At 40.5% G+C, this 26,848-nt stretch overlaps 1 long non-coding RNA gene across 2 annotated transcripts in view; it reads right to left on the bottom strand.

Annotated features, from left to right (window-relative positions):
* Nucleotides 1-26,143, bottom strand: part of LOC143273448 (uncharacterized) — a 136,792-nt gene extending 110,649 nt beyond the window's left edge. For both annotated transcript variants that reach the window (XR_013051538.1, XR_013051539.1), the window contains exons 1-2: nucleotides 26,060-26,143; nucleotides 18,623-18,713 (exon numbers count right to left, since the gene is read on the bottom strand). This is a non-coding gene — a long non-coding RNA (uncharacterized LOC143273448). The remainder of the gene's footprint in view (nucleotides 1-18,622; nucleotides 18,714-26,059) is intronic.
* Between the last annotated feature and the right edge of the window lie 705 nt (nucleotides 26,144-26,848).

Consider the following 26,848-nt stretch of genomic DNA (forward strand, 5'->3'; position numbering starts at 1 on the left):
TCTATCTAACAGGTCTATATCTGTCTAGCATCTGTCTATCCAACAGGTCTAGCTATATCTGTTTAGAATCTATCTATCCAACAGGTCTATCTATATCTGTCTAGAATCTATCTATCCAACAGGTCTATCTATATCTGTCTAGCATCTATCTATCCAACGGGTCTATCTATATCTGTCTAACATCTATCTATCCAACAGGTCTATCTATATCTGTCTAGCATCTATCTATCCATCAGGTCTATCTATATCTGTCTAGCATCTGTCTATCCATTTGTCATCTATTTTTTGCATTTAAGAAATAGGGAATTTCTAACTGAAAAAGAATATAAAGTCACCTACTCTAGCCTTCCAGAATTCCAGGAAATGGCATTCCTGTCTGTTGGACTACAGGAACCTGTTTATTTGCTTCCAGGGAAGGGAAGCTGTTACTCTTCAGAATAAACATTTGTATTATAATTCATCCTCATGGTTTTTTTCATTATTATAGGAGCTGCCTTCCTCTGGCTTTGACTCCTTAATCTAAGAGGAAAAATACTGGATTACCTCTAAAATGTTATCATTCCCAGGCCTCTCTCATCATGTCCCTGGCACAGTTTACAGATCATTCTAGTCATTTCTAGATACTCTTCAATAGTCTGTCAATATTTCTTCTTCAAATGCTGTCTCCAGGAATTGTCATGGGCCTCTCTAGGTGTGATCTGATGAATACATGCTACAGCACACTTGCCTGCTTTCATCAGCAAAGCCGACATCTATTAGCAGGGCCTAATGGTCTTTTTAGCACCTTGAGCACTTGTAGCCTCTCTCAAAGCTGGATTCATTCAAAACTGTTAGTGAATTATTTTCTCACATTATTACCCTCAAACAAATCACCTTCCCTTCTATGCTTGCCTAATTGATTTGTTAACTAAATGCAGATTTTAGATTTCCATTGTTAAAACTTGTCTTGATAGCTTCTTTTCAACTTTTAAAGATTCTTCTACACATGAAGAGCACCATTCAAAGAAATAATTTCCCCTGTGTGTCACCAGCAAGTTTGATAAGCATGCTTGCTCAATTTGTCTCTTTTTTACTCATCACAAAACAAAACAAACAACCAAAACATGGTAAGTTAGGGGTCCACAGAGAAAAGAGACCTACCTTCGTTAGGACTCACCCATTCAATACATCAGTGTGACAGTTAGTCTGTCAATTCAACACAACCTAGAATATAGGTTGTCTCCTCTCTTTTAGAGGTTGAGGTTTCTCCTCAAGGAGGAATGATCAAAATCAAATTGGCCAGTGTACATACTATGGTGGATTATCTTGATTGCCTTAACTGACGTGGGAAGACCCAGCCTGAAAGTCTGCTGTTCCAGGCAGCTATTTCCAGGTTTGGGTGCTGCGCGGTCTAAGAGTAGAGAAAGCCAGCGGAGCTGTAAGTATTTACGCATTCATTTCTTCCTGGTCTTGTTCGTGGATGTGGTGGGAGTAGTTGGTTAAAGTTCTTGTCTTGACTTCCCTGAGAAGATGGACTATAACCTGGAAATGTGAACTAAAATAACCTTTTTATCATCCCCTTAATTTCTTTTGGTGAGAGGTTTTTTGTCAAACTGACAAAAACATAACCATTACTCAATATCCCATATACCAGACATGATGTAAAATCCTGCAAGTGATTTATTAACCTGCTTCCATTCGGCTACATTCACTTACGTCCAAGTGAGTGAGGTGTTAGCTAGACCTATCAAGGTGCCACCTGTCGGCTTATAAAGAACGGTATCAATGAGGAGCTTCCATTAAATACTTTACTAAGATCAAGAGTCTACACTGTACCAAGTTAGTGGTTCTTTCCAAGAGTCAGATAAAAGTGAGTCTGATGTAGTCCTGCTTTCAACTATGCTGGCTAGACCAGGGACATGGCTAAACTGACAAGGTGCTTTCTGTGTAGGAGAGAGGAACTGAGTTTGGATCTTTAGTGCCTCCATAAAAGGAAGGTGTGACAAAGTGTGTTTATAATCCCAGTGCTGGTTTGGGTAGGTGGAGGCAGGCAGAACCCTGCCTCTACCTCCGCAGCCAGTCTAGCAGAATCAGTCAGTTTAAAGTTTTGTGAGAGATCCTGTCTCAAATAAGATGCAAAGTGTTTAAGAAAGACTCCTGACACTGAACACACACAAACACACTGCCTCCCTAAAGGACCGCTCCCCCCAAAATAAAAAACACAAAACAAAATAAAAAAAAAATCCTAAGTATAAAACAAGCCCAAGGTTCCAGGAAATCCATGCATTTCCTGGAAATCAGCTCACCCACACAGCCTGGAGCCCCAGAGGTCGAAAAAAACAGGCATTTGATTTATCTCCTATCCTGCAGTTTGGAAAAGCAAATTGGTTTATCCAGAGAAACTGTTTCTGGGCCAGCAAAACCATGCCTTTCTCCCTCCACACTCTCAATTATAAAAGCTCCTCTCAGGTTCTGTGGGTCACTCTCTCCTGTGCCTACTAGGTCTCAGGTTACACCACCTCTCGGACCAATAAAAGTCTGCTCTCTCACCATGTATTTCTTGCATCTTTTACCACTCCCAAAGATCATGCCCAGTCCATTTCTTCCAGTTGACTTGGCAGCTTGCCAGAGCTCCTGTTTCCATCTGCACGTATTCCCTTCTTTAGGAAGACTGACTAAGCCTGTGTTTCCAGCAGTGAGCCCTTCAAGCTTTCCCAGCACTGCTGGGAAAGTCAGTCATGCAGTCACATCTGCAGTGTTTACTTATTCACTTACCCAAATTCAGCACTTTAGTGTGGTCAGGAAGGAAGAATACAATCTCAGACCACTGGGGTTCAGTCTCTAGACCCACTACTTGCTAGCTGGCTGTGCGTACCTCTCCTGGGTTCAAATTCTTCCTTTGCGAAATGGTGGAAAAAAAATTCCCTTAGATGATCGCTGTAAGGGTTTAAGGAATTATTCCAAGTGCAGCACTGAGGAAGAGGTCAATTGGAAAGAGCCATGTAATGGTTTGATTATTGCTAAATTAAACCAGGGATTTCCAATGCAATTTCCATGTCAGTACAACCACTCATCTCCTTGTCTACCCTTGATGGTATCTCCAGAGAAAATGATTCTGCTTGAACTCTATGTGAACAATTCTTTGCTTGTCTTGATGGGAATTTCATTTCTCACCATAAGTAGAAAAATTAACTGTTATAGCTCTCTCTCTTTGAAAAGAGTGAAACCAAATGATGCTTAAATGGGGGTACATCCTTTTCTCAAGCTTCAGCCAATCAGGAGGATACATATTTCGTCTTTATATTTATTTCCAACATGATGATGACTTTAAAAGATAATCTTATTCTCCTTAGCAATCCTGGGGGTAAAGTGTATTCTGGCTAAAATATCACAGGACATCTGGTATATGCATTCATCCTTAGCCATGTGTTCTTCCAACTTTCATAGCCGCCCTTTAGGAAGTTGAATGTTCTGTAGAGATCTATGACCCCACTGTCCTCTAGCAATCTGTAATGGTATGTAAGGATTTCACATTATCTCCATGACGTCCAAGCTCCGCTGATTCATTTTATGGAAATGTTCGTCATTTTGTCCTCTCTCTGTCCTCTGGACTTTCTGGAATTCTGCATATTCCACACATTTTTCTCTAAGGTTTGCTGTCTCCTTCCTTGCCACTCCATCAGTGAGATCTTGCCTGCTGTAGGAACCAGGCCTCAAATAGATTTCTAAAGGAAACCCTCTGCAAGATAACTGAGCACCCATCAGAAATTTAACTCACAGTCAACGTGGAAAAACAAATCTGTGAAATTTCATGAAAAAACAAAGGCAAGAGCACAGTTTCATCTGTCCTTCTATTTTCTGAAGAATTTAAAATATATCCACTTTAAAAAAAAAAAGCTTAACTTTGTTCTAAGTATATAGCTTAGTTTACTGAAGACTGTCGTTCACAGGCACTTGGCTGAGTATGTTGGTATCAGCACAAGGCGATCACTTACAGGTATCACCCAATCAATGTTTCATATGCTTCCCTGCCACCCAGTTTTCTAAGTTATAATTTTATGATCCCACTTTTGCAACATCTTAGCACACAGCTCAGTTTGATTCATTGTGTATCATGTATTTTACCCCATTTTCAGATTTCAGGCATTAATCTCTTTCACAAGTCCTTCATAATTTCTGAAATTCTTGTTATTTCCTTTTAGTTTATCATTTACATCCACGTGGAACATTGGAAAATTGCTGTGGGGGTTGGATTGCTCCTGATGTCATGCTGTTTCCATTTTGAGTACAGTCTAGGGTGTTACACAAGGCTAGACCAGTGTTTTCCCACTGAGCCACACTCCCTTAGCAACTCAAACTTATTCATAGGTTAGATCTCCAAATTTTTGCTAAATATTTGTAATAACCACTTTAAAATAATCCATCATTTTCCTGCAGAATCTTAAAGGTGATGTTTTGTAGATGTGTGTAGTGATCTGACCTGGTATTGGAAGAACTAGGATGATGGGCAAGAAGTTAAAAGATTAGAAAAGGTAGTTTTTAGTCCTATAGCAGAAAGGAAACTACACTCAATGTTGTGTTAGAACTATCACCAAATGTGCCATGCATTTGTTGCCCTTTGAAGAAAACTAGCATTTCAAATAGGGGCTCTTCCAAGGGAAAGGAGTTCATTTGGGAAATGCAGGGAACATTGGTCCCCAAAAACAGAGGGACTCAGTGGCTTCAGGTGCTTGCCACTAACCCCCATGACCTGAGTTTCATTTCTAGGACCCACATAATAAAAGTAGAGAACTAATCATCTCAAGTTGTCCTCTGATTTCCACATACACAAGCACACATGCACACAAATAAATAAATGCATTAAAATAAAAATTAAAGTGTATAGGGGGTGAAACAGAGAAGCAGATGCAATTAACAAAAGAGACTCTATTATTGAACCATTGTCCACAGAGGACAACTAGAGCTTAACCCACAGAGAAATCTCAGCAAAGGATAAACTACACATTTTAAAATTATCCCATCTGAGAGCAGGGAAAACTGAGAGACTGAACAGTTACTTTCTAGGACCTTCATTGAGTAAGAAAGTGTTGTTGTCCAGAAAGTCTTATGACCTCAGTGCTCTGTCTGCCAGGATCTGATACTTGGCTTTTTGCAGTTCTGCGGGAAACAGGCCCAGGGTCAAAGACATAGATCTTGGAAGTGATGAATCTTCTGAGCACACTAAAAGGTTGCAGCAACAATGTGAGTGTGGAGGGAGGGACACATGGAGGGTTATGTGTGCCTTACTACTGCTAAAGCTTTGTGTCCATGATACAGTCACACTTCTCTCTCCTGGCTAACCCCTGGCAGGCTCTTGTTAAAAATACAAACTCAACTGACTCTCAAAAATATACTTTCTCTTACAATATGTTTATCTCCACTGCCCTTCTCTTTACAACACTGGTTAATTTGACTTTGCCACCAGGCCTGTCTTAGTCTGCTGTTACTGTGGCAGTCATTATACCACCTCCGCTACCATTTAACTCCCATCCTTACCCTGTGAATCCTTGTTTAGCCAACAGCACTGTCTCCTTCCAACCCTCCCATGATTACTACATTCACACATTTTCTTCCGGCATCCCTCTTGGTGAAATTTCACATTCTTGGCTCTCACTGCTCTGGTGTCCTGTATGGCCCTGAACATGGCTCAGTACCTACTGGACTTCTACATTGGTGTGTAGATTACCCAGACGGGTTACAGTTCCTAGATCTCCCACAGGGGGATCTGAAATTCAGACTACTTAAAACCTTCCCTTCCCTATAGGGCAGTCCAAACCCCCAATTTTCTAATCAATAGTCCCAAATGTCATCACTAGTCACATCTCTAGCCTGTGGCTCGATCCCTAATATCACAGCAGGGATTGGGGAAGTCAAGATTGTCATGTTCGGCTCAGGCTTCCAGGTCTCTACTCAGCATAAAGAAAAAACAGGAAAACACACACTTAGAAAATGTGTTAATGCTTTTCCACACAAAAGGAGTATTTAAAACTCTGTGCTCACAAGTAAAAACATGACAACAATCAAACATTTCACACTTATTTTGTAATTAATTTTCTCTAAAGTCTCCCCCACAAAGACAGAAGTCATGTCTGATTTGCCCACCATATTAGTAGTCTAAAGCATAGAGCCTATTTCATCATAAGTTCCCAGCAGTAGATGATTAATAACAATAAATGAAAATGCCAGTATATTCCTGGATTCTCCAAGAGCACTGTGTTTGTAGCTATGGTGTAAGAGACCTACCATGGAAAGAGACTACATTCCTTCCTAATATGTCCTCTTCTTGTCAGGGGTGCTCCTGGTGCATACTACCTTTGCAAATAATTAAGTTTCAAGATAAACTTAATAAGTCCATTAAAAAGTTAGAAAAAGCTTGATTTCTCCCCACTAAAGTTTTGTCTGTGGTTGGTCATTGCCATTTACTCATTACCACAAATGTGATGATGATAACAAGCAAGTGCTCTAGAAAATCAATAACAGGACAAAGCAGTTACAGAATTACGAGTTTTCAGGAAAGTAATTATACCTCCTCCATGCTTGTTGCTAATCAATTAAGATTGTGTACGTATCTGAAAATAGTCCTGTTATAGAATATTATTTTAAGTTGTATTACTTTTGTTTATGTTGCATTTGTTTAACTCTGTGAAGCTGTGTTACTGTGCCTGTCTAAAACCCTTGATAATAAAGAACTGAATGTCTAATAGCAAGGCAGGAGAAAGGAAAGGCAGAGCTGGCAGGCAGAGAGAATATATAGGAGAAATCTTGGAAGGAGAAGGAGCAAGAGAAGAAGGAGGACACCAGGGGCCAGTCACCCAGCTACACAAGCAGCAACAGAGTAACAAAGAAAAGCAGACAGAAATAGAGAAAGGTAAAAGCCCAGAGGCAAAAATTAGATGGGATAATTTAAAGTTAAGGAAAGCTGGCTAGAAACAAGCCAAGCTAAGGGCAAGCATTTATAAGTAATAATAAGCCCCCATGTGTGATTAATTTGGGAGCTGGGTGGTAGGCCCCCCAGAAGAATAAAAGACAAACAGCAACATGTTCTTACTGCTATTTAGCTGCTTGGTCTCAACCCTTATTCACTGAAATGATGTATTTGAAGGGGTTTCATAAATAATTTGATTTTTTGTAGCTATCTATATGGAGTAAAGCAATAATGTGTTATCAGAGGATAATTCATCTGGAAGCCTGATTCTGCCACACAAATTAGTCTGCAGTACAGTTGGCTTCCACATTACAGCAAAAGATCCTGTCACTATGGAGGGCTTTCAGAAGCAGAAGGAACTGCATATAATAAGTGATTTATAGCTTTTAAAATTCTTTCCCTATCATCTAAGCTTTGGAATAACTATGGAAATGTAAAAATAAAACCAAGACTATGTTCTTCCCCTCCCTGAACACACACACACACACACACACACACACACACACACACACACACACACACGAAATAATGGGGGAGCTGACACCAGACTCCAAACTTGGGGGCTGTTATTTTGAGACAGGATTCCTCTGTGTAGTCTTGGCTGTCCTGTAACTTGCTCTGTGGACCAGGCTGGCCTCAAACTCAGAGATCCGCCTGCCTCTGCCTCCTGAGTGCTGAGATAAAGGCGTGCTTCACTACTGCCTAGCTTGGATTCCAAATCTTAGGAATTCTGTCTTGTTTGATTTTGTGTTTAGTTCAATGGCTCTGACTCTTGAGCTAGCCAGGTTTCTAACTCTGTTGCTGCCTTACAAAAACAGAGTATAGGAAAAATCAGTGTTGACTATGATCAGCCACATAAAGTTAATTCCCCATTATCATCAAATCTTCCCATGTAATCAAGCATACCTCTTGTGAGCAGTAAAGACTATCTGTGTTCCATTAGCTTAAGAACAAGGCTGGAGGGAATCTGTTCTTTTTTTCCCCCAAGGTCCTGCCACTCTTGGGGACAAGAATCCAAATGCAAGAAAGTAGTTCCCCAGTTCTCTGGAGTACTGGGTAGCTAAGTGGCTCGCCCTGCTTCCTCTCCCCAAATAACTCATTGCACATCTAGATCTTTCAAGATGAGATTGTCTTCCCATGTATGGGCAGTTGTCCTCTTGATGACCCAACACATAGATGCCAAGTGCCTACACTATATATACCAATTCCAGGGGTTGGGGGACAGCTACAGAGAAAGACAGTATCGAGTAGATTTTTAGAAAGGGCAGAGAGCTAGAGATTAAGAGGAACGGACCACATTTAGCAGACAAGAAGACTGGCCTAGGAAATGGTGCTTCAGATGAGAACTAAGGGATGATCTAAAAACTTCTATTTCAATTAAAAACATTAAACAGAAATTTAAAATATTGAATTCTTGGCAGTTATAATGATCTAATATACTTGCATGTTAGAAACAATAACAAGTTATATGACTCTATATAAAAGAGTATATAACTGCATGTAAGAGTATATATGCATCTACATTTTCAGACCTGTATGTTGGACCATGTTACCTTCAAAGGCATTGTTTTTTTTTTGTTTTTTTTGTTTTTTTTGGTTTTTCGAGACAGGGTTTCTCTGTGTAGCTTTGCGCCTTTTCCTGGAACTCACTTGGTAGCCCAGGCTGGCCTCGAACTCACAGAGATCCGCCTGCCTCTGCCTCCCGAGTGCTGGGATTAAAGGCGTGCGCCACCAACGCCAAAGGCATTGTTTTAATCTTCTGCATTAATAGCTTATTATTTTGTAATATAGCTAAAATAGTGCTTTATGCTAAATCTAATAAAAATCTAGTAATCATAAGCTGAAAAGGATCATTTGATGTCCATCCCATCTCTTCAGACCAGTGGTTCTTGACTTTCCTAATGCTGTGACCCTGTAATGTAGTTCCTCATGTTGTGGTGACCCCAATGATAAAATTATTTTTGTTGCTAGTTCATAACTATAATTTTGCTACTGCTATGATTTGTAACATAAATATCTGTGTTTTCCAATGGTCTTAAGTGACCCCTGTGGAAAGGTCATTAGATCCTCAAAGGGGTCATGACCCACAAGTTGCTTTAGATAGTAGTTGGTATTAGTTCAAACTCATTTGGATGGTCTTCCACAATGCATTCAAGGATATTTCTCTCTTGGGTGTCATGTTACATTTAACTAATTGTGTGTTTCTTTGTCCTGGTTATTGATAGAAATGTTCAGTATTACATGAATATCTCTAATAGAATCTCTCTTGTTAGTACCAAACACCCCCAACCGATGGTCACAGATCCTTCTAAATCACCTCAACTTCAGGATTGGGTTTAGGTGAAGAGGTGCTACTATAGAGATAAGCTTGAGTGTCCCCTCCATCCAGCAGCAGCTCCTGAAGATTAAAGATGGCCATGGTTATGGTCTTGGACACAGATATCTGTTGCTATGTGCCTGTGAGCACTTAGGATACTTTCCTCTGGGCATCCAGCCATACCTGTGTGCTATGGATCCAAGTAATGCTTTTCTTGCTCACTGACAGTGGAAAATCTTGTTGATGTAAAAGCACTTAGGGTTAGAGGTATACCATAATAGCAGGGTGCTTGCCTGGCAATTGTAACACACTTGGTTCAGGCACCAGCCCAAGAAAAAAATGTGATAGCATGTTATTTATCATTTTCTTTTTGGTCTCCCCCTCCCTCATTTCCTCCCTTCCTTCAAATTTTTCTTTCTTCTTTTTTGTTTTCCTCCATTTCATCTTTCTTTTCCTTTTATTCAATCAGAGAATTTAATCTGTGCTAGGTAGGTTTTGCCTTTTCAAATTGGTATATAATAATTTCTTAAAGAAGATTCCTACAGTTACTTATTTTGAGTTTTCAGGTTTTTATTTTGCCTGTGTTTAGATTACTGGTTATCCTGGAAATTATTGTCCTAAATGGTGTCTGTTCTGGGTTTTAGTTTCTCCATCTTTTCTTAGCATTTATGAAGATCATAACTGCTGAAAACCTTTCACATAGACCTTAGGAGGCAGCTGTGTCAATGAACATGACTGTGGACTTGATTCATATACTAGCAGTGAAAAAAGACTGAGTATCTGCTATCAAATGGCCCCGTTCAAATCACACAATTAGGCCCAGAGAGCAGATGACTTTTGTAAAGCCATCTTGTAAGTTGAGCTAAATAATAATCTTGATCTTTCAGTTTCTAATCGAGGACCCTTTTACTTCTGCTCTATTTTCTTACAACCCATGTTGGATTTTGAATTTAATTATGGTATGTGTTATGATCCCCCCAAATGTCTATATCCTAATCCCTAAAATGTTTAACTGTGTTATATTGTATCCCAAAGACAAATTGAGGTGATAACCAGATCACCAAATGGATTTAAGCTGACTTAAAATACAAAGACCATCCTGGATTGTTCAGATGTGAAGGTAACCAACTGTTATCTAATTGAAGTTATGGTCCACTCCTTAGGAAATATGCCTAGCACTGCAAATCTGGCCAAGAACCCATGGCTGGGAAGCTCACAGTCTCAAGGAGTGAATCTACCACTTTGCCTTTGCTAAGTGGACACAATACCAAACATCTCTCTAATTTCACATAGCCACTTGTAGATCAGTGCTGCTCCAGCCTCATTAGAAAAGCTTCCTTGTGTACTGGATGGTCGTTAATGTAGAAACTCACAGCTGGTCAAAATGCAGAGAATCAGTGACTAGGGAGTACTCCACCACAAATGAGACATCTATACAATCCCTCTCCTATACCCCAAGACTCAGGGGCCACTGTGGAAGAGGGGGCAAGAAGATTCCAAGAGCCAGAGGTTGGGAGGGCTGATGTCCCCTGGACATGACAGAATGCTGCCCTCATGAACTCAGAGCAGCTGAGTGCTCTGACCTCCATGAGATCACGCCAGTCAGCATTCTAGCTTGGTGTGGGAAGAGGCCCATGAACACCCACACATGACTGAAGAGTTACGGTCAGTCTATGGCTTCAAGCGGGGAAGAGTTAGTTCTAAGGGCATGGCTCCTGGTAGGTTAACCACACTCCAGCGGGTGGCCCCACACTCAGAAACATATGGACAGCACAAATTAGAATCAATGGGTTATTAAACTGTAAAAAATAAAATTAAAAGCATCGTATAAAGTTGTATGTAGGGAGGTGGGGTTTGATTTGGGAGGAGGTAGGAGGAGGAGGTAAGGATGAATATGATTAAAACACATTGTATGAACTTCTCAAATAATAAAACTATTTTTAAATAGTACATTGAGACAGAATTTGCTAGAAAGCCAGATTGTTAGTGCTAACGTATTGTATTTTCCATAAACAGACATAAATTAATACCCAAATTCACCAAATGGAGAAAGAACTACAGGAAGGTCTGGAGGACATGTCTGGCTGACTTTATCAGAATGCCCTCGGGGCAGCTGGAGGAAGAGCAGACTTGTGTGGCTGCAATTCTCTGTGGGTCAGATAAAACCTTCTCAAAGCTTGACTTTGGATAATAGGTGCTTCTGCAAACTGGCCTCTGTTAGTATATTTACAGTGCGGTGACAAAGGACACTGTTGTCAGATAATTTGTCCCTTCTAAGCACATTTTCCATTCAAAGTAGCAGTGGGAAATCTCTCTCTCTCTCTCTCTCTCTCTCTCTCTCTCACACACACACACACACACAATTTTCATGCCTGCCTCTCTCAATAGGAATTTTCATTTGAACTGTACATTTATAGCAACAAGAAAGACCTCAATTTTCCTATTGCCTTACTACAGATCTAGCATTAGGGTACTTAAGCCAGCTAACAGGCAAGTGGAAACTAGGCCTTTAAATCTAGTATTTTATTTACCCAATAAATCTTGACTTTGTTAAGATTCTAAATTTTCAGCCAGTAAGTCATTTTTCTTAAAACTTGGCAGTTGACTCTGTATGACTGTCACAATTTTCCTGGGTGGGAATGAGTAAGTTTCTGGGACATGCAGTCATTTTGTTTATTGTTTGTTTGCATGAAAATGAGGACATCCCTGAGAGAGAAGAAACAACGACAGCCAAAGTTCTGATACAAAATGTCTAGGTATCAGAGGAAAGCATTTCTGAATTTAGGGTCTAAAGATACCCAGATGTGCAAAGTTTGGGCCACATGGGATTCCCTCCTTGCTCATTCCTTATGATCCATAACAAAATCTCCCCTAAACAGTTGATCTCAAAGGGCCTTAGGAACAATCAGAAGGCCACATGTGATTCCGTGGAGAATGCACTAGACCACCAACCAGGGCAGCAGGACTTCATACATGCTCAGTGCAGGAGACAAGGCTCACATTCTTACAAATGCTCACCTTGCTCATACTGGGTATTGTTAAACAGTATGAGAATGTGCTAGAAGCTCAGTTTAATAACAGCGCTCGTGTAAGCAGACAGACCTATACAAAGTACAACTTTGAAACAGTATGATTTGCTCCTGAATTAGACAGACATGTCTTTGGGAATGGAGTCACAATGTCATTTAATCCTAAAATGATTTCTTTTGGTAGAGAGAGGCTTGAATCAACAAACTATGGCTGAGACTCTAGGTTTCATTTCTTGTTGCAGGCACATTTGAAGAATGCACAATGTAACTCCTCCAAGTAATTAATTTTGATCACGGTCTTGCTATGTCTGAGTGATTTCTGTCAATGAATTCTAATGCATTAACATCTGTTTCACAAACATTGTTGACTCTTCCTGACTGTTTCCCTCAGGGAAATAGAGTCCCCAGCTTCTCTTATCATGTGATCTTTATATCATTGCTTTGATTTATGCAAAAGGAAAATGCAACAAACTAAGAGCTATGATAAATCTATCCACATTCCTGTAAGCAATGTAAATATTACCTACTTGATGAAATTCTTGCAAGCACATTTGCTGACAATATGGCCATCAAACATTGAGAGACTATTATGAACTACTTGTTTCTGTTATCTTCTAATGCCAATTTTTTTCCATCTAATTCTAATGAAGGAAATTAAAACACAAACAATAACTGGAGAGAAGGAAAAACACTCACTAGATCAACAACCATCATAATCTCTCAGAATTACTCATCCAGTCCTTGTAGCCTTGTCCACAACCCAATAACCACAACTGACAACCAACCCCCACATGAGCATAATTAAGCTGGATCATCAGGCATCTTTGGAAAATGTGGGCATGTCAAGCCTAATAAAAATAAGAAACAGCCATGCAAGCTTCCAGCCAAACACTGTGTCTAGAGGCAAGAACAAAGCATGCTGGTATTATGCTTTAATTTAATTGTAGCATATATCACTTGCTCTGTCAGTTTTCACCTGTTGAGTCCAAAACACAGACAGGCCACGAATATTTTAAGCCTGAGTGCTGTGATGAATCACGCTTTCCTTTCTCCTTCTGGTCACAACTATTGGCACAGCTAAACTAGAGAAGCCAGCCATCTTTGTGGACTGCGGTTTCCATTGGAGATAGTAGGTTTCTGCTGCATTCTGCCAATGGCTTGTGAGAGAGGTCAAACATGCAAGATTTTACAGAGGAAAGTGCAAAATATTTACATTCCTGTTAATTCCTCATATCCTAGCTATACCAAGAAAATGGCACAGAAAAACTACAATTCAAACTTTGAAGTTTTTGAAATTAGTTTCGACTTTTGCCAACAGAGAAGATTTTTAAAAGTTAGTAAATTATATCTGTTTGAATTGCTCATCAAGTTTGATGGACAGGCTGACAGCTAGTATAGTGAATTGGTCATTAAAAAGTTAATGTCTGTGGATAGATCACCAACTTGATTGCTATCTCTTGATGAACTATAAAAATAAAATGTTAATCTGCTGAGTAGTATTCCATTGTGTATATGTGCCACAATTCATTTATCCATTCTTCAGTTGAAGGGCATCTAGGTTGTTTCCAGGTTTTGGCTATTACAAACAATGCTGATATGAACATAACTGAGCAAGTGCTCTTGTGATATGATTGAGCATTTCTTGGGTATATGCCCAAGAGTGGTATAGCTGGATCTTGGGGGAGATTGATTCCCAATTTTCTAAGAAAGCACCATATTGATTTCCAAAGTGGTTGTACAAGCTTGCATTCCCACCAGCAGTGGAGGAGAGTTCCCCTAGCTCTACATCCTCTCCAGCATAAGGTATCTTCAGTGTTTTTGATCTTAGCCATTCTGACAGGCATAAGGTGGTATCTCAGAGTTGTTTTGATTTGCATTTCTCTGATGATTAGGGATGTTGAGCAATTCCTTAAATGTCTTTCAGCCATTTGAATTTCCTCTGTTGAGAATTCTCTGTTTAGTTTTATAGCCTGTTTCTTAATTGGACTGTTGGTCATTTTGATGTCTAATTTCTTGAGTTCCTTATATATTCTGGATATCAGTCCTCATGAGGTTTGCAGACAAATGGATGGATCTAGAAAAAAATCATCCTGAGTGAGGTAACCCAGACTCAGAAAGACAAATATACTCACTCATAGGAGGATACTAGATGTGGAACAAAGATGACTGGGCTGCTACTCACATCACCAGGGAGGCTACCTGGAAAATAGGACCCCAAGAAAGACACAGGGACCGCCCAATGACAGAGAAATGGCTGAGATCTACATGAACAACCTGGACATGAGTGGGAGTAATGAAGGGCGAGGGTCAAGGGAAGAGAGCCTTTGGGAGCGGGAGATCCCAGCTGGATCAAGAACAGAGAGGAAGAACAAGGAATAGGAGACCATGGTAAATGAAGACCACATGAGAAAAGGAAGAAACAAAATGTTAGAGAGGCCCACAGAAATCCACAAAGATACCCCCACAATAGACTACTGGCAATGGCCAAGAGACAGCCGGGACTGACCTACTCTGGTGATGGGATGGCCAAACACCCTAATAGTTGTGCCAGAAACCCCATCCAAGGACTGAGGGATCTGGATGCAGAGATCCACAGCTAGGCCATAGGTGGAGCTCTGGGAGTCTAATTAGCAAGAAAAAGGAGGGTTTATATGAGCAAGAATTGTTAAAACCAAGGTTGGATAAAGCACAGGGACAAATAGCCAAACGAATGGAAACACATGAACTATGAACCAAAGGCTGAGGGGCCCCCAACTGGATCAGGCCCTCTGAATAGGTGAGACAGTTGATTGGCCTGATCTGTTTGGGAGGCATCCAGGCAGTGGTACTGGGTCCTGTGCTCATTGCATGAGTTGGCTGTTTGAAACCTGGGCTTATGCAGGGACACTTGGCTCAGTCTGGGAGGAGGGGACTGGACCTACCTGGACTGAGTCTACCAGGTTGATTGCAGTCCTCCGGGGAGGCTTTGGTGTGGAGGAGGTGGGAATGGGGAGTGGCCTGGGGGGAAGGGGAAGGGGGCAGGAGGGGGGAGAACATGGTTGATATGTAGAATTGAATGGTATTGTAAAATAAAATAAAAGGAAAAAAGTCTACAAAAAGAAAAAAAGAAAAAAATAAATAAAAAATAAAATATTAAAAACTGCATGCATCTATACTGACATAAAATAGATGATTTTACAGTAAATTAAAAGAAAAAAAAAGAACTGTGTCTTGCAGAATCACAACCAGCATGTGTACAACTGATGAATACAATATCTCGTAGGAAACCATGGCGTTGGCTTGCCTAGCTACCTTGAGAAGCATGCATCATAGGTTTTGCAGGTTAGAGTCCATGGCTTCTGGGACACAGTGTGCCTTCCAGTTCCTGAGAGACTGATGCATTCTCTCAGGTAATGAAGCATTCAGGCCATTTTGTTCTCTGTATGTTCCCTTAGAAGTCATGGAAACATAGAAACTTGACAGGACAATTGGTCTTAGACATTAATCTTGTGTACCCTGTATAGCTTGTGAATGTTATTATATCCTGGCATCTAGAACTGTATTGATCCTGGCAATTGCCATTATATTCTGTTTCTGATAAAGGTATAAAAAGTCTGATTGCTCTCAATAGAACTCTATCAGCCTCAGTTATGCTATGGCTCCACCAACCAGCATGATTTAATTCCTTGAGGCCATATCAGGTGACCTTGGCCCAGTAAGCAAGCACAGGAGTTTATATCTCATAACCCATAGAATCCCAAGGTAGTAATAATTTCAGACAAGTGCACTGAGGGGTGTGAAAATTACTAGGTGAAAGTTTGATGAGAAACAAGATACTGGCAAAATCACATAGTATCTTGCCCCTAAAATCCATAAATTATGAAGGGAGAGGTATTCTTCGAAATGTCTAACTTCTTTATAATTGTATAATAACAATAATTTTAAAAATCAGACACACCCAAACTGAAGGACATTCTGCAAAATGACCAGGTTAATGCTCTTCAGCAATATCCCAGTCATATAATATGAGAGCAGACTGAAGACTTGTCATGGATCAAAAGAGAAGGAGACATAATAAAGAAAGCTGATGTAGGACCTGGAAGGACATCCATGTTCCAAGGAAGCTGAATATACACTGATGTTTATTCTATAAAGTTCATGTTTTATGATAAGTTCTTCACTTTGACAAATATAGCATGTTACACCAAATGGCAGCATTATGGAAAACTGGGTGAAAAGTGCATGAAAACTCCCTTGTATAAGTCAAAAAATTTACATGGAAATGATTGAAAAATATGAGAATATTATAATACAACCTGATTTTTTTTTGTGAGAACCATTTCTGTATTAATTTGCTCTGGTTCATTCAAGCAAGCAGAGCAGCAGGCTGAATTTAAATCTAACATAGGAGAGAGGACCTGTGAGTCAGAGAAATTATTATATGGGCATGGTGTCCTCAATAAAGGATTTGGTTACCAGAGTAAACATGTAACAGGGTATATACATTTCAGAAGCATCATGATTCCATTGTTCTATGAAATTCTGCTTTTTCATTCACATTTGGTTTCTACCTATGGTTAGGATATCCAGCTCACAGTTTTTCAGCAAATTAGGCTTTTATGTCCTGCCTGTGTATAACATTGGTGGCTGCATCTATACCTCTATCTAGGTATAAGGATCAGTACTGATGGAATTCAAACCACCTACTTTCTGTGATTCTACTCCTAAATATGTAATCCATTTTCAGGACTGAAGATGGAGACAGACCCACTCTACTCACAGTAGCACTTACTGCGCTAGTAACAAGAGAAAATTTGGTGTAGTAAATATATGTCTGGTGGACCATTTTGCACTCATAATTAAATTTAAAAAAAAATTGAAGAGGGAAAATAACAAGAAAACAGGACAGTATCTAAAACATAAGAAACTGTAGAGTTTTGCATCTTAGAGTTTGAACTGTCTGAAAGCATAGACCCTAGACAGTTTATAAATTCATTTGATAAAATGTACTGAGCATGCTGTTATGTTCTAACAAGTGGCTAGAAGCATCTACTACTCTATTACTTTCAGGATGTGTGGTTAGAGAGTTTAATCTTATGAATATTTAGACATAGCCATTAACTAACAATTACTTCACTAAATTCATCATGCAATTAGGATGAGCATAATAACATAAAATTTTTCATGGATATTAGCATGCAGCTTACTTGTAGTTGGAAAATAAGCACTCAGAGGCTTATATTAATTACCAACTGTATGGCCGAGAGCTCGGGCTTCTTACTAGCTAGCTCTTATAACAACTCAACCCATAACTATTAATCTATGTATCACCACGTGTTCCATGGCTTTACCTGTGTCCCATTACGTATTGCTCCTTGGATGGCAGTTTGGCTTACTCTCCCCTTACTCTCCTTTCTCCTTCAGTTATCTCTCTTGGATTTTCCATCCTACCCTGCCTTAGGCCAACACAGCTTTATTTATCAACCAATCAGAGCAACACATATTCATAGCGTACAGAAAGATATCCCACAGCACTTACTTATAGAAGGAATCTTAAAAGTTCTTATTAATAAAATCAAACCTGAGGCCAGTTATTGGGGTCAACACTGGAAGATCAGAGAAGCAGAACAAGCCACAGCCACCTCACCTTGCCAGTTCCTCAGCTGATCCTGTTTCCTCAGACTGGAAGCCTCTCAGTCCTCATCCAGAATGAATCTTAGCTGAGCTGCTGCTCAAAAGCCTAAAAGCTTAACTAGGCTCTAGTTCCTCGTCCTCACGCCTTATATACATTTCTGCTTTGTGCCATCACTTCTTGGGATTAAAGGCGTGAGTCACCATGCCCGGCTGTTTCCAATGTGGCCTTGAACTTACAGAGATCCAGAGGGATTTCTGCCTCTGGAATGCTAGGATTAAAGGTATGTGCTACCACAGCCTATCCTCTATGTTTAATATTGTGGCTGTTCTCTTCTCTGACCCCAGATAAGTTTATTAGCATGCACAATATTTTGGGGAACGCAATACCACCACACTTACTACTTTTCTTATACTATCTGGTTCTCATTGTGTAATACTATACAAGGTGACTCTGGTGGATTCATGTCAGCTTGAGAACATCCTAATCATGGGACTTACATGTGTAAGTCATTAAGAAGTGATGGAAATTATTGCAAGAACCTCTAAGAAAACAATTTGAAAGTATGAAATTTCAAAACACCCCCTATGAGAATGTTAGTAGGTCATATCACTAGTAATTAATAACATCATGCATTTTCTCAGAAATCCAAGCTTTTTGAAGCCCCTGCTACAGAGTATGAATAAGAGACCAAGGCCCTGGCTGACCTCATCTGCCATTACCTCTCCTCCAGCATGTCTGAAAATCCACCAATTCTCCCAGATGGTGCTCTGTCCTTCCTGCCTCAGAACAATGAGGAGCCAGTAAGAAGACCTGACAAGAAGTAAAATGTGTCACTATTGAATTTGTTTTACTTAAATACTGGAAAAGGTACCTATAAGCAATTTCTGAAAGTTCCCTTCCTTCTTTGATTTTGGTAGTAGAAGTATAAAAAAATACAGATTTGGAGGGGGCTTGAATTGGCTCAATAATTTGGTTAAAATAAATGGTGTTTTAAAGAAGGCAAAGTCTCCCATACACGCAGGTTGTTTGTTAATCTTTGCAATGAGAGCAGTTCCATTATCTATGGCTTCCTCACAGCATGGCTCAGAGGATTATTTCAGGAATGTTTGGGATGACCAACAAAGCTCTTTGACTGCATACACAATGTTTGTGGGAGACAGTTTTCTCAAGCTGTTTTGAGCTGGATTTAACACAGGACACTGCATAGTGTCATACAGAAGTTGCCACCCTTGATAGTTACCAGGTTTATCAATATAATCCTAAAATTACTTATTTCACTTTTTAATCAGATGAAACATAAGAATAAATCATTTCATGCTCAATTGATATGAATCATTCTAGATGTAGGGAACAATGCCCAAAAAAAAATTAAGGACTCTTAGCTCCAAAAACCAGCAGTATTGTTGAACAATGGAGATAACACTCACATGAATGTTAACTATTATGAGTTGTACAATAATTCACACTAATAAATATCACACAGAGACAGATATATCACTGCATAAACAGTTTTAAAAGCATATTTGAATCCTTTGAGCAATATTGTTTTAATTTATGAAGCAACTTGTTGCCAGAAGTTGAGACCAATGATCCAAAAAAGCAAGCAGATCTAAAACATTTTATATTCCCTCTCTCTCTCTTACACACACACACACACACACACACACACACACACACACACACACACTTCTATATCTATCCATATCTGTATCTAACTCTATATTACTCTTATACAATGACGTAGAATTTTGGCTTATTAAATGAATAAACTTGAGAACATGTTCACTTTGAAAATTGTAAACCCTAGTTTTACACTTCTAGGTTCAGTCTATTAGAGGCCAAATAAAATATGTAATACTGTAAATATTTCATGAGAAAAAAACAAAACAGAAAACCAACCCAGTCTCCTAGAAAACTCATAGCTAATTGTTGGCTGAATACTTGATATTTTTTTAATTTTCCATATTTATATCCAAAAAAGAAAATATCATTTAAGTCACTTGGTCTGTGTTTTGCCTGTACATGTTCCCACTGGGAGCACATACTTTTACTGCCTAAGAGGCCAATGAGGTCAGCTCTGATTTCCGTCCTGTGTCTCAGGCCACCAGAGGAGAGGGGGCTAGGGCATGTGGTCTGTTTATTTAAACTTTACCTTATTAGAAGAAGAAAAAAATCACCCCCATCAAAGAAACTTCTCTTTGCAACAGATGGAAACCATCGCAGAAAAATGCAACCAAGCAAAATGCAGAGTTGTGGAGCCCAGTAAAGTAGATACATCTACACTACAACTCCCACGTCTAAGGCTCAAGGATCATTGCAGAAGGGGCAGAAAGACTGTAAGAGCCAGAGTTTCAAGGAGTTTGCTGTGAGACTGTGTCTCCTAATAATGTCAGCAGTTACACCCGTGAAAATCTCGCCAACATGGCTGTCTACACAGGAGCTGAACACGGACAATAGCAGTAGACCGGCTAATGTGGATGAGGGAAAGACCAGGAGGCCTCAGCCCTATAGACAACTCAGGGATGCCGAGAGCAGGAGAAATCGAGTTCACCACTAAGTTTTGTGAGAACGTGGCTTGGCAGAAATTTCACCGAGCCTCTACTAAGAGTTCTTAAGCTATGTCTCCTGCCATTGAGAACTTAGAGTCTCGTTGAAATGGTAAAATTCAGGGACTGGAAACCAAGTAAGAAAAATATATAATGTGGGGGGGGGGGAGTTTAATCTCATCCAGTTGTAAGAGAAGGAAATTGTGTGATGAGACTGCTCCACGAGGATGAGAGGGAGGAGTTCAGAAGTAAGGAAGGGCAAGATCCCAATAATAGAGGAAGAAACCAAGTGTCTTTATCAATGTTCTATAGCTATGAATAGACACCATGACCACAGCAACTCTTATGAAAAATGGCATTTCACTGGGGCTGGCTTACAGGTTCAGAGGTTTAGTCCATTACCATCATGGTAGGAAACATGGTGATGTGCAGGCAGACATCGTGCTGGAAAAGTAGCCCAGATTTCTACATCTGAATCAGCAAGCAGTAGGAAGAGAGAGACACTGGGCCTGGGTTGAGCCTTTGAAATCTCAAGGCCCACCCCCACAAGGACACACTTCCTCCAACAAGGCCACACCCACTCCAACAAGGCCACACCTCCTAATTGTGCCACTCCCTATGAGCCTATGGGGCCCATCTTCATTTAAACCACCACACCAAGTATGTGAAGAAGAGAAAAAAGCCAGTGACATGAAGGCTGTAAAATGGAGATGAAGAGGGGAATAGAAAGAGGTCAGCCCATTCAGCATGCTTCTGGTAGTGAAAAAGGGAGGTGAGGTTAACTGATAAAGTGGCCAGCTTGTAGGGTGAATGTCAGAATGAATTCAGTGTCACAGAGAACCCTGGAGCCAGTGATGTGGCCAAGTCTAACACAGACTTTTCAGTTTAGCTCAGATTTCAGAAAAGCAACAGATAATTTTTACTGTGACATTATTGTAGTAGTAGTTGTTGTTGTTGTTGTTTTTACTCTTTACTCTTTTACTCTTTGTTCTTTTCTCTTTGGGGGGCGGGGCACCACCCAGCTCCCAAATAAATCACATATGGAGTCTTATTCTTACTTATGAATACTCAGCCATAGCTTGGCTTATTTCTTGCCAGCTTTTCTTAACTTAAATTATCTCATCTGTCTTTTGCCTCTGGGATTTTACCTTTCTCTATTTCTGTATTTCTTACTTTCATTCTTACTCTGTGGCTGGCTGTGTGGCTGAGTGGCTGGCCCCTGGCATCCTTCTCTTCTTGTTCTCTTGCTCCTCAATTTCTCCTCCTATTTATTCTCTCTGCCTGCCAGCCCCACCTATCCTTTCTCATGCCTACCATTTGGCTGTTCAGCTCTTTATTAGACTAATCAGGTATTTTAGACAGGCAAAGTAACACAGCTTCACAGAGTTAGACAAATACAACATAAAAGAATGCAGCACATCTTTGCATCATTAAACAAATGTTCCACAGCATAAATGAATGTAACACATCTTAAAATATTCCACAGCACATTATCTCAAATATTTTGACAGACATCTGAAGCCATGTTCACAATTTACCTGAAATTTAAGCATTCCTGAGTGTTCTGTATTTTATGCTAAATGTTACAATCCCACTCTAAAAGTGACCTAACATATGAGGAAACACCTCTAGACATCAGCAGAAGAACACCCATTAAGCCTCGTGTGTCCCTTTACATTTTTCTCCTAAGACAAACTCTCATTTACCATAATGTGCCATAGATCTTATTTCACTCTCAATTAATTTCATTCCCTATTCCCACCTCCAGCAGAAGTTGGACAACCTTTTGAGAGACATTTCTGTTGGGCATACTACAACATACAGGACAGCCTGTAACATACAACAAGATAATATAACCAAGATGTCAGGAGAGCTGAGGCTGAAAAACTCCAAAGAAAGATCACATGCAGGGCCAAAGGCTCCTGGGCGTCAGACTTTATGCCCTCTTTACAAATAGTGCAGATGTTCTACAGATCTTAGCTGCCAAGGACTGCCATCTCCACAGTGTTTATCTTTAAAATTTATTCAGGAGAAATATCTCTTCCACCAAAACCAAGCAAAATTCTCTGTCAGGAATTCAGATGACTCACAGTTCGCATTCCCTTTGCATTTTAGAAAGCTGGAGAATTTTATGTAGATTAATCAAAGGAAAAATTTGGTACATATCAATGAAAGCATTCCCACACTGACACAGGCACTCTGGGAAGTAGCAGACACAGGCCTCCTAACCCGTGTTTCCTTGATCCCCTCCCCACTTCCTTTCCAGGGCTTCTTCCTTCTCAGAAACAATCCTGCCCCCACCCCCAAGTCTCAAAGGCTTATTTAAATCTCAATGCTTACATAATGCTTTGCTTTTACCACCAAAAATATAAATATTGAGTTCCTCATTGGTCCCCTGGGGTAGGTGATACATTATTCAGGACAGAAGGAAGAAAAATAACTCCCATTGTCATCTGTTCACACACAAGTGGGACTGAACTTGGACTTCAAGTTATAAGTTCTGAAGGAAATTTCTCCAAATTGTTTCATGCTTCATCATTGGTGGGGATGTTTCCTACACTGTAATAGCAAACCTCTAGAAGACAGGAATGGCTGCCCCTTGTCCTGATATTGTGTGGAAAGATAAAACGCAGATCATGTGCCCTGTCTCCAATGGCATTCATTCCCAGGTAGCATACGATGATACGCCTGCTTCATGGCAGTGCACATGATCTGCACTTTAACTAGTAGAGGCTTCAGCATATACTACCTGGGATTGAAGGTCAGTGGAGAAAACCTTTCCTCTAACTCATCATGGGGCCGCTGGAGTCCAGAGCACAGGGAACAGGGCACTGTTCCATCCTGTCTTTTCTCATGGGGCCACTAGAGCCCAGAGCACAGGGAACATGGCACTATTCCATCCTGTCTCTTGAGTTTGAGTTAAATATGACATTTTAGACTCTCTCTCTTGTCTTTTGCTTTATGATCAAAGCCTAGATCTTCCTTAGAGGAAATGTGAGAGATAGGAATATGTATAAGCTCTGGTAGGAAATTCATATCTAAGGATTAATAAAGGCTGGCCATGTTTGGCCTTGACTAAAAGTAAAGTTTCATCTAAGCTGATTTACATTTTTCTCCCTTCTGTTCTTCACAGCTGGAAAAGGCTCCAGCAAGGCTTCTTTTGACATTTTCAGGTGCCATGAGAAGTAAAACAGAACACAGGATATAAAGGAAGAAGATTCTAGCTGATGTAAGCCTCTTATGGAGCCATGTTGGTCAACTGTCTTATCTACAAAGCACCAATAAAACAGCTTTTACAAGGGCACTTTGCAGCTGTTTTATGGAAATGTTAGTTATTATTTTGAACCCGTTGCACAAGAACGTGAGACTTCTTCCTTGAGTAGAAGGTTCTGAAAAAAATGTCCTTAACTAGAGTTTCACTGAGTAGACCATGTTTTCTGCTACATCATTGCTTATCTTGGTCCCCTTTTCCAGAGACATAGCCGAGCAAATGAGAGACTCACCTTTCTGTCTATGGTTCCTGGCAAGGGCCCATCATCTAGTTGAGTTAGAACATTCCCAGTAGGTGTGATGCCCACTGGCATTCCATTCTGCTAAAACAGCTTGTGGTAATGAAATGAAACAATTTGGAAGAATTTCCTTCAGAGATAATGTGAGGAAGATTAATGAGTAACATTTGTGAAATTATTTGAATTCTTCCAAATAAAAGACACATGCTGATTCCAGGGATTTTCACTAAGATAGATGGAATTTAATGTGTATAGTTAATGATTATGTTTTGACTTCCTATCTCTTGACTATAGAGCAGTTCAAAGAAAGAGTCCACAAACATCTCCTATTTTAAGCAATGGGATTGAGCAAAGTGCCCAGAAGATGCCAATATCTATGTCAATGATAACCAACAACTCTAATGAAATGAAAAGGCTGCATTGGCACTATCATTCCCAATCTACACAGGAGGGACACAGCCCATTATTCATAAAGCTCGGCATTCTGTGTATCCACCTAAATCTTGCCCTTATTTAACAAGCCTAGATGTCAGCACAAGGTTCAGTTACAACCAATAAGTACTAAACAATCTGAAGATATTAAATGACCAGCTAAGCTAATTATGGTGATTCACACTTGTAATGCTAACACCCAGGAGGCTGAAGCGGAACCCTGAGTTCAAGGACAGCCTAGACTACAAAGCAAGACCTTATTTCAAAATATAAAACCGATAAAGAAGAGTCCCTTCCTTCCAGAAGCTCACCTTATGAGAAAACGGACATCAAAACAACTGGTTCCTGTGCAGAATCACAGTGTCAGTGGTATCAGGGACAGTAACCTGGCTCCATGCTGTCTCTAGCAGCAGCTTAAGGTGTTCCATTTCTCCTTCGGGATCTCTATTCAGGCAATTTCAAGATTAGTGGCTTTTTCCCACAGGAAAGAATTTTGGGGCAATCCACTATGAATCAATGTTGGGATTTATTAAAAGTCATCATTTTAAGCATAGATCTTAAGCATAGGGGTTAATAAAAAGAGAGGTGTTCAGGAAAGAACAAGACAGATCCAAGTGTGAGTTTGGAATTCTCAAAGAGGGACTTTAGGTGTGTTGGCAATAAATCTGTGTAGGATTCTGTTGGCTCTCAAATTGTATCTCTAAAGTGTGCTATTCACACCCCTTTCCCCTCATCCACATTCCTTAACATTACTCAAAGACTAGTCACAACAAGGTTAAATGTCAGTTTTTTGGCATAATCAAAATTGAGAGTGTTGTCTGATGCATGATTGGGGATAGTCAAAACCTGAAGTTTTGGCTTATTCTGGGCCTAAGTGGGAACAAAATGCACATAGTTTTTGTAGACAAGTTTCCTTATCATAAGTGCTTGAAGTTTCCTGGCACTGCGACTTTGTCAGCAGGAGAGACCAGAAAGATTCCACTGGGAAGGGTTCCTTTGTTTCTGCTGCCTCCTTAATGTTATTTCTCTATCCTGATTCAAAGAGAACTCAGACAGAAGCGTGAATCCTCCAGCAGGTGCGAGGCCATTGTTCTTAAAGATGGGCGGATATGGAAGAAGATAGCACTAAATAGAGCCGAGAGAACAATAGAAGTGTTCCACATAATCGTAAAGGGTAAATGGGAGAAAGGTGCTCAAAGGAGGTGAGGAAATGCTTACAGGAGGTGAGGAGAGGAAGAGTGAGTGTGGGCGCCAGGGAGTAGTTCAGAAGCAACATCAGAATACACAGTGGCGGGGCTTGAGAGAAGGTAAGAGCTACTGCACAATGATCCTTTCTATCAAAATGGAGTTGGTTTTCAACACAAAGATGCAGTGAGGAAATGAGCCTCAGAAGAGGAGCAAAGACACATTCAATGACAGGTCACTTGTCTTCTGTCATCACAAAAAGCCGAAGAAGCTGGGTCCGATTAGCAGCACAGGAGTTGATTAGCATCAGCAGGGTCAATGAATTCACCAGTGAGACAGGAAAGAAGAGAACTCAAAGCTTTTCCATTGACCTCTGTTTACTTGACCCGCTGCGGGGGAAGGTGCCGCCCACATTCAGGGTGGGTCGGCTTAGTTCAAGTCACATGACCAAGGCAATCCCTCCCAGGCATGCCCAGTAGCTTACCTCTTAGCTGACTGCAGAGCCAGTCACATTGACCAAGGACGAGCAGCCATGGCACCCACCGAAGGCTGTTCATTTCCAGTGCCCTGGTTACCATAGCTACAGTAAGTATTGCCCATTTAGGATTCGACCTTCCGCCTGGCTGGGGTTTCTCTGAGAAAGTAGGTTATTATCTGTTAGAAATACGTTGTTTCAGGGCTAAGGTTGTCAATTAGCTATCTACTAGCGTCTGTAATCATTTTCTGTGTGTAAACATTGCAGCTTGGATGGCAAGATGTCCTGGCAGTCTGTAGCCAAGGAATACCACAAAGTCACTGTAATCTTAGTAGCTTACAGCCCTGCTTCAGCAAAAGGTTTCCCCAGTGCAAGTGTAATAACTCTGCTGAGGCAGGAGAGGGTTTCCCCAGCCAACTAGTTATAGCTTAGCTCTGTTTGGGAGAAGCGTTAGAGCTCTGCTCCGGCTTGGCGAATGTTACAGCTCTGGTCTCCTAAGGGAAAGTTTCCCCAGAGAAGTGTTAAAACTCTGCTCAGGTTTCCCCGGAGTTTAACAACTCTGCTCCACTAGGGGAAAGTTCCCCCCAGGGAAAAGTGTTACAGCTCTGCTCTGCTCCAGTTAAAATCGTTACAGTTGGGCTCTGTTGAAAATGTCACACCGCGCAACAAACCTCACTCAAGAGATTTATTGGGAAGAAAGAGTCCAGGAAGGTGTCTGCCTCTAGAGTGAGAAGCAGCCGCAAACCGAACAGGGTACAGAGCTTATTTATAGGGTTTCTGGTGTGTGTCGGAGGTGTT

This window comes from Peromyscus maniculatus, chromosome 5 (genome assembly GCF_049852395.1).
Source record: "Peromyscus maniculatus bairdii isolate BWxNUB_F1_BW_parent chromosome 5, HU_Pman_BW_mat_3.1, whole genome shotgun sequence".
Taxonomy (NCBI): domain Eukaryota; kingdom Metazoa; phylum Chordata; class Mammalia; order Rodentia; family Cricetidae; genus Peromyscus; species Peromyscus maniculatus.